This window comes from Globicephala melas, chromosome 1, assembly GCF_963455315.2.
Source record: "Globicephala melas chromosome 1, mGloMel1.2, whole genome shotgun sequence".
In the NCBI taxonomy this organism is placed as follows: Eukaryota; Metazoa; Chordata; class Mammalia; order Artiodactyla; family Delphinidae; genus Globicephala; species Globicephala melas.
In genome coordinates, this window is record NC_083314.1 from 173,274,298 (window position 1) to 173,282,980 (window position 8,683).

Genomic DNA, 8,683 nt, shown 5'->3' on the forward strand with positions numbered 1-8,683 from the left:
CTGCCTGGGGGCTTCCTGCCAAAGGGGTAGAACCATGAGCTGGAGTCGTCTAAAGGCAGAGGCAGTGGGAGGGTCTTCCCAGCCTCCTGCCTTGAACCCAGCCTAACCCCTCAACAGCCAGGCTGCAGGTGGCCCTCACGCTTCTACACGCGACAGAAGAAAAGAGGGTCATATGCCCTGAGGTAGATTTTCTCTCATTCAGAATTACCTCATTAAATACTTAGAAATGGAATAATTTGGGCAAAAACCTACCGTTAGCGTCACCATGAAGAAGAATAAAACCTTCCAGGATGCTGTGGGACATTTTAACACACACTCATTTCAGCAGCGGCTTTACTCTTAGCTAAAGCCTCCTTTCTTCTGGTCTTCCACAGATTCTCAGCTCTGCTGCTGGGCCTCCTTTTGGTGGGAGTGGGCGTGGGCAGCCAGGACCCCCATTTCCCTCAGCAAATCCCTACCCCAAGTAAGGGCACCCAAGTCTGGAGAAGAAATGAAATCCCAGGTCCAGTGATTGCTGTTTGAACATTCCCAGGACAGAAAAATCACACCCTGGGCGAGAGGTAGGGTGTGGGCCAGGCAGCAGCAGTAGGCAGCATTTGGACCAGTCTCTTCAAGTGATGAAAGGGGCTCAACCTGGAAATGCAGACAACCACCAATCAAAGACTGTTCAAAGGAAAGTCCTACTTGCCTTCTAGAAGGAGACACCTTTCAGATGAAGTTTTATTATTTGGAGTGAAGACACCCTCCTTTGTCTTCACCCATAATAAAATGGATGCTTCCGCAAGTGGGGTAATATCAGTTATTACCCCACTCATGTTAATAATAGTATCAGTTATTGTACAACAAGCCACCCCAAAATTGAGTTGCTTAAGATAACAAAATCTGAAATTGACCTAATAAGATTCAGTTCAAGCCCTATCAAAACCCCAGCTGGATTTTTTTTTTTTTTACAGAAATTGGCAAAATTTTTAAAAAATTCATATGGAAATTCAAGGGATACAGAATAGCCAAAACAAATTTAAGCAAGAACAAAGTCCTCCAATTCCTGATTTCAAAGCTTACTACAAAGCTACAGAATAAAAGCAGTATGGGACTGGCACAAGGGTAGACATATAGATCGATGGAACAGAATTGAGAGTCCAGGGCTTCCCTGGTGGCGCAGTGGTTAAGAATCTGCCTGCTAATGCAGGGGACACGGGTTCAAGCCCTGGTCTGGGAGGATCCCACATGCCGCAGAGCAACTAGGCCCGTGAGCCACAACTACTGAGCCTGTGCGTCTGGAGCCTGTGCTCCGCAACAAGAGAGGCCACGATAGTGAGAGGCCCGCACACCGCGATGAAGAGTGGCCCCCGCTTGCCATAACTAGAGAAAGCCCTCGCACAGAAACGAAGACCCAACACAGCAAAAATAAATTAATTAATAAACTCCTACCCCCAACATCTTCTTAAAAAAAAAATAAAAATAAATTTAAAAAAAAAAAAAAAGAATTGAGAGTCGAGAAGTAAGTCCATAAGAGCTAAAAAATAGAGACAGCCCAAATGTCCATCAGCTGATGAATGGATAAATAAAAAGTGGTATATCCATACCATGGACTATTATTTGGCGATAGAAATGAAGTAATGAAACATCTACAATGTGGATGAACCTTGAAGATGTTATCCCAAGTGAAAGATGACAGTTCCAAAAGGCCTCATATTGTGTGATCTGATTTGCGTGAAATGTCTGAAATAGGCAAATCTATTAGAGACAGAAAGTAGATTAGTGGTTGCCTAAGGCTGAGGGGGGGGGTTGGGAGGAAATGGAGATTAACTGATAATGAGTACAGGTTTCTTTGGGGGGTGATGAAAATGCTCTAAAGTTGATTGTGGTGGTTGTACAATGCTGAATACACTAAGAAAAAAAAAAACATTGAATTGTACACTTTAAATGGGTGTATAGAGACTTCCCTGGTGGTGCAGTGGTTAAGAAATCACCTGCCCATGCAGGGGACACAGGCTTGATCCCTGATTCAGGAAGATCCCACATGCCGTGGAGCAGTTAAGCCCATGTGCCACAACTACTGAGCCTGCACTCTAGAGCCCGTGAGCCACAACTGCTGAGCCCACGTGCCACAACTACTGAAGCCTGCGCGCCTAGAGTCTGTGCTCCACAACAGGAGAAGCCACCACAATGAGAAGCCCGTGCACCACAACGAAGAGTAGACCCTGCTCGCCGCAACTAGAGAAACCCCATGCGCAACAACGAAGACTCAATGCAGCCAAAAATAAAAATAAATACATAAAATAAGTGGGTGTATAATAATGTGGATTATGTCTCTATAAAGCTGTTTTTTTAAAAACACACACACACACACACACACACACACACAGTCATTTAGCTCAGAAGTCTGCTGTTTGGCAGGGCTCAGTGGGGAATACTCATCTGTTCCCCTGTGTCTGAGAAGTGCCATTACAGCTGGAGGCTAAAATCACCTGCAGGCTAATTCACATGTCTTAACAATTAATGCTGATTGTCAGCTGTTGTCATCACTTACATGTGACCCCTCCATGTGGCCTGGGCTTCCCCACAGCATGTGCTGCTGGCTTCCAAGGGCAGGCATCCCTCTTGCCTCATGGAGGAGTGTCTGAGTTATGTTGTAAAAAGAGGATGTGAGAGAAACAGATGGTCATCTCTGGAAGATAAACTCTTTCTCAGGGAGCAATGGTCCTATGTGGTCAAGTCAAGAAGATGAGCCACTTGACTGGTCAGGAGACCTTTAGTCCCGAGTGTCTCCATCAGGGATGTGTCATCTGTTAGGTCATTTCCCATCTGTTAGATCCTTTTGGGGAGGGTATCTCATACATATTTGATGGTCACTTGAATTCAGCCATTTCGTTACTAAAGAGCTTTTTCTTTTTTCTTTTTTAATATTATTTATTTATTTATTTTGGTTGCATTGGGTCTTAGTTGCAGCGCGCAAGATCTTTAGTTGTGGCATGTGGACTTCTTAGTTGTGGCATACAGACTTAGTTGCAGCATGAATGCAAGATCTAGTTCCCCAACCAGAGATCGAACCCAGGCTCCCTGCATTGGGAGCATGGAGTCTTACCCACTGGGCCACCAGGGAAGTCCCTACTAAAAAACTTTTTCAAAAGACAAAGGAACAGAGTTGGATCTGGAAAGTGACAAACATACTTAACCAACCTCAAAAACTAGAGACTTGTGTACCATATAGAAGACCAGAAAAATGAGTTGGTATAGATTTTGTATACTCGAATCAATGTGACAGAAAGGGGACTCCTGAAGTTAAAGGCTCGAGGGAGGGCATCTGGCTGACCTATGTGCTTCCTCTGCATTCTGGCCTGCTTGTTACTAGTGGTTGTGATGGTTAATTCACCAGTGTCTCAAATTTGCATTCTGAATACATTTTAGAAGCAGTAAGGAAGGTCGGAATGTCAAGATCCTTAATTGCTTATGAGAAAATACATTTCTCCTCCATATGTTTTTATTTTTTAATTTTTTTTAACACCCCTTCTGCCTCAGCACTCTTCTAGGTATCATAAAACAACCCTGACTTTCCCAACTTTCACACAAGAAGCTTTTTGAAAATCTTTATTGCTTCCCAAGAATCTTTCCAATTCCATATTGGAGAGACTTGTACTTAATAACAAATGCTCTTACTAGGAACATTAATAGTAATAGTAAATACCAGTTGTTAAAGAATTTTCTTGTGGTTGTTATCAAAGTGGAAAATGGCATTGTAGGAGTAGAGAATGATCAATGAATATACGAGTAAGTCAATATTCTGTAGTCTCATGATAATATAAGGAAAACTTAATTCCACTGTGGTCTGTATCAGAGGTCAGCAATCTTTTCTGTAAAGGGCCAGGTAGTATTTTATATTTTGTGGGTGTCAGTCCATTTGGGGTGCTAAAACAAAATACAACAGATTGAGTAGCTTATAAACAGTAGACATTTCTCAGTTTTGGAGGCTAGAAGTGTAAGATGAAGGCATCAGCAGGTTTGGTGTCTGGTGAGAACCTGCTTTCTGGTTCATAGGCAGCCATCTTCTTGCTGTGTTCTCATTTGGCAGAAGGGGTAAGGGAGCTCTGTGGGGTTTCTTTTATAAGGGCACTAATCCCACTCATGAGGGCTCCACCCTCATAACCTAAGAATTTCCCAAAGGCCCCACCTCCTGATACCATCACTTTGGTGATTAGATCAACATGTGAATTTGTATAGTGACTATTATAAGTGCCACCCAACCAATTAGTGGATTAGCCCTAAACTAACCCACAAACATTCAGTCCATATCAGCAGGCCATATGTTCTCTGTTGCAGTGATTCAACTGCCTTTGTAGTGAGGAAGCAGCCACAGGTGATAAGTAAATAGATACGGCTTTTTTCCAAATTTCCAATAAAACTTTATTTGTGAAAACTGGCAGTGAGTCAGATTTGGCCCATGGGCAATAGTTTGCAGACTCCTGGTCTATACTGTATGAATTGAATTACATAGTGATAGAGAGCTTCTAACAGTGAAATTGTAAGCCAGTTGCTCTCAAAATGTGGTCTCAGGGCCGGCAGCATCAGCATCAGCATCCTTGGGGAACTTGTTAGAAATGCAAATTACTGTGCCTCATGCTTGACCTACTAAATCAGAAACTCTAGTGGGTGGGGCCCTGCAATTTGTTTTAAGCAGCCCTTCAGGTAATTCTGATGCACACTTGTTTGAGAACCACTGTTGGTTTTTAATTTAATAAGATTATTTTTAACAAACACTGTGATGCACGAAGATTTGTAAGTATATATATGGCCATTGCAAAAACATGTTTATCTTCATTGTTGAACTTTATAACAGAATTTAAAATACCATTCACAGTAGTGTCACCTTCAACAAAAAGAACTTCTAAAAGCTTTACTTTGATTCCATGAATTGGGTGGAAAATTTTTAATTATTATTGGAATTGACTGATTTTCTGTTTGAAGTATCTGACACTGATACAAAACTGGCATTATTTTCTATTTGTTAAGTATTTCTATTCTTTTTTTTTTTTTTTTTTTTTTTTTTTTTGCAGTACGTGGGCCTCTCACTGTTGTGGCCTCTCCCGTTGCGGAGCACAGGCTCCGGACGCGCAGGCTCAGCGGCCATGGCTCACGGGCCCAGCTGCTCCGTGGCACGTGGGATCTTCCCGGACCGGGGCACGAACCCGCGTCCCCTGCGTCGGCAGGCAGACTCTCAACCACTGCGCCACCAGGGAAGCCCAGTATTTCTGTTCTTGATACCACACATCAGCAGCTGCTGCTTTACTCCTCTGACATGCATAAGAAACCGTAGAATGAAAAATGAGCGAATTTAATTGAGAAGAATAATTGTATAATCTAGATCAAAAGTTATACGTGAGGACTTCCCTGTTGGCACAGTGGTTAAGAATCCGCCTGCCAATGCAGAGGACACAGGTTCATGCCCTGGTCTGGGAAGATCCCATATGCCACGGAGCAACTAAGCCCGTGCGCCACAACTACTGAGCCCGCACGCCACAACTACTGAAGCCCACGTGCCTAGAGCCCATGCTCCGCAGCAAGAGAAGCAAGCCACCGCAATGAGAAGCCCGCGCACCACAACGAAGGGTAGCCCCCACTCGCTGCAACTAGAGAAAGCCCGCACGCAGGAACGAAGACCCAACGCAGACAAAAAAAAAAAAAAGTTATACATGATAAGAAAATGGACTTCCTACATTGTACAAGATAAATCATCATCTTTCACAACTAAAGATCCCTCATGCCGCAACTAAAGATCCCGCATGCTGCAATGAAGATCCACGTGCCGCAACTAAGACCCAGCGCAGCCAAATAAATATTTTTTCAAAAAAGATAAATCATCATCTTCTGACACAATCTTCTACTTTAAAAATTAGCAGTTATTTTGAGATGCTCATGCCACTTGTCTTAGTCTGTTTGGGCTGCTATAACAAAATAACATAGACTGGGTGGCTTAAAAAACATTTATTTCTTACAGTTTTGGGGGCTGGAAGGTCCCAGATGGAGGTGCCGGCATATTCGGAGTCTGTGAGGGCCTCTTCCTGGTTGGACAGCCTCTTTTTGCTGTGTCTTCACATGGCTAAGGAAGAGATCTCTAGTCTCTTCCCCTTCTTCTGAGGACACTAATTCCATCACAGGGGTGCCACTCTCACACCTGATCTAAACCTAGTCACATCCCCAAGGCCCCACCTCCCAACACCATCACTTTAGGGTTAGGGTCTCAACATATGAATTTGGGGGGGGATACAGACATTTAGTCTGTAACAGCAGTTCAAGTTTGTGTTTTCTGCTTTTCATGTGGCCGGTGGTGTTGTTACATTCCCCATGGTAGATGGTAAATGTTAACGGATATACTACAAGCAAATGATACGTTTATTATCAACTTTCTTGAGAAATGGAAATCTAGTATTTAATATTTGATTAGCTAGGCATCTGGCCTTTCCGAACTGACAATTGCTTTGGCTCTGATCCTTTGGCTAACCCTGTTAGAATAATAGCTGTTCTGTGCTGATGCGCAAAGCCTGAGAAAAAAGCCTAGGTTTATGCTGAGGTTGAGGGAAAAAAGGATTCTCCCTAGAGGTTCCCCTCATGTAAAGTTATATTGCTATGGCTTGTTGTTAAAGGGATTGGTACTATGGCCTGAAACTGAACTTAATATGAGAGCTTTTGAGTATTTTTTCTGGCATACAGTGGTGATTCCCTTACTGAACTGCCTTGTTGATTAGTGCGTTTAGAATTATTTCCGCAAGGTGCAAATGCTTTGATGTGCTGGTTAGAAGCATTCATGATCCCTATGGAATTGCCTCCATAAATTCAGCAGAAAGCGTTAAAGGGGATTGCCTGTATTCCAAAGTCTTTACAAGTCAAAGAATTGTAACAGTACAACATACAGGAGAGAAAAAAGTACCCTCCTCATTCAAGGATTGCTACAATGCTGTCTCTCAGTTTAATAGCCTTATCTCTGAAAAGAGACAGTTGTGCTTGGCAAATCATTGTGGACAAATGGGGTTTAAGTAAAAAGTGGCCACTCTTGCTCCATCAGCAGTGAACATTGGTGATTGAATTGTTTCCACTACTGGCACTTGGTATGTGACCCTGGATTTTGCTGAAGTCTTCTTTTCTTTCACCTGGCAGTGTATGCAGTACACATTCTCTTCCTTTCACTGGGTTATTTAAAATTCACCTGTATTATTTCATTAATTGGGCAAAAAACCACTTGTACAATAATATATGCTAATAGATGTCCAAACATCCCATTACAATAATGAAATTAAGCAGTATATTCCGATAGTGACCCCCTCATTGCATGCTATCCAAACACAGCTGGATAAAAATGAACAGGTCTCAAATGAGGACAAATCCAAGCCATATCCTTTAAGTAATCTTTATGTGGGGCTATTTAAGTAGCTTCCAAAGGCATTTCACAGCTTGTGTAAGACAAATTATTACCTCATGGCCCCCAAACATGAAGGATAAAGCCTAACATTGCGATACCTGAGGACAGCACATTCTAACCTGGAAATTCTATTAAACCTTCTGTATCAAGGTATCAGATAAACATCTGAATGTGAAAGGAGCCTCCTAAAGTAAAAAAGCTTTGGAAGTGTTCTAGATGGCAGCAAATCAAGCTCTTCTTTTTATCCCATTCAAACCCCAAAGAATTATAGGTATTTATAATAATCACATCACTGCTTAGAGGCTTTGGCATTTAGACACTGCTGGTATTTGTTGTCCCCTGAACTTTGAACTTGATCCTTCTGGTGCACAGTGCATACCCTTTGAGCTAATCTATTACTAGAGGCTAATAAAGAAATTGTCTTATTTAAAAGGAAGCTCTGAGGACTTCCCTGGTGGCGCAGTGGTTAAGAATCCACCTGCCAATGCAGGGGACATGGGTTCAACCCCTGGTCCGGGAAGATCCCCCGTGCTGCGGAGCAACTAAGTCCGTGTGCCACAGCTACTGAGCCTACGTTCTAGAGCCCACGAGCCTCAACTACTGAGCCCACGTGCCACAACTACTGAAGCCCACGTGCCTAGAGCCTGTGCTCCGCAACAAAGAGAAGTCACGGCAATGAGAAGCCCGTGCATCACAACGAAGAGTAGCCCCTGCTCTCAGAAACTAGAGGAAGACCGCGGGCAGCGACGGAGACCCAACGCAACCCAGAATAAATAAATAAATCTATTTAAAAAAAAAAAAAAAAGGAAGCTCTACCCGCTGTATAAAATAAATAAATAAAAGGAAGCTCTAATTCTCCAATTCAACATTCTCATCCTTAATAAGTTCTTTCTGAATCAAAACCATGTAAGTTGGGTCATGTCCAAAAAAGAATTATTGTGATGTATTAGAAGATCCAGTCAAGGACAAAGCCTGGTCCTTAGGTATTTTCATGAATACGCAGTTGTCCACCCTATAGAGACAGAGAATATCTCAACTTCTGCTTTACCCAGATGAATGGCGCTATGGATCCTTAGGTACAAGACTTGTCCAGTGATAAGAAAGCACGATTCAGACAGTGGAGGAATGTAGCCTCCAACCATGATGGTAAACTAATTGGTTTTTAAAGTTATTTTAGTTTTACCTATTCTCATGGGGAATGTATCTCATTGTGGTTTTAATTTGTGTTTAGGAATAATGTAAATCTTTAACAACCAGGTTTATCGAGGT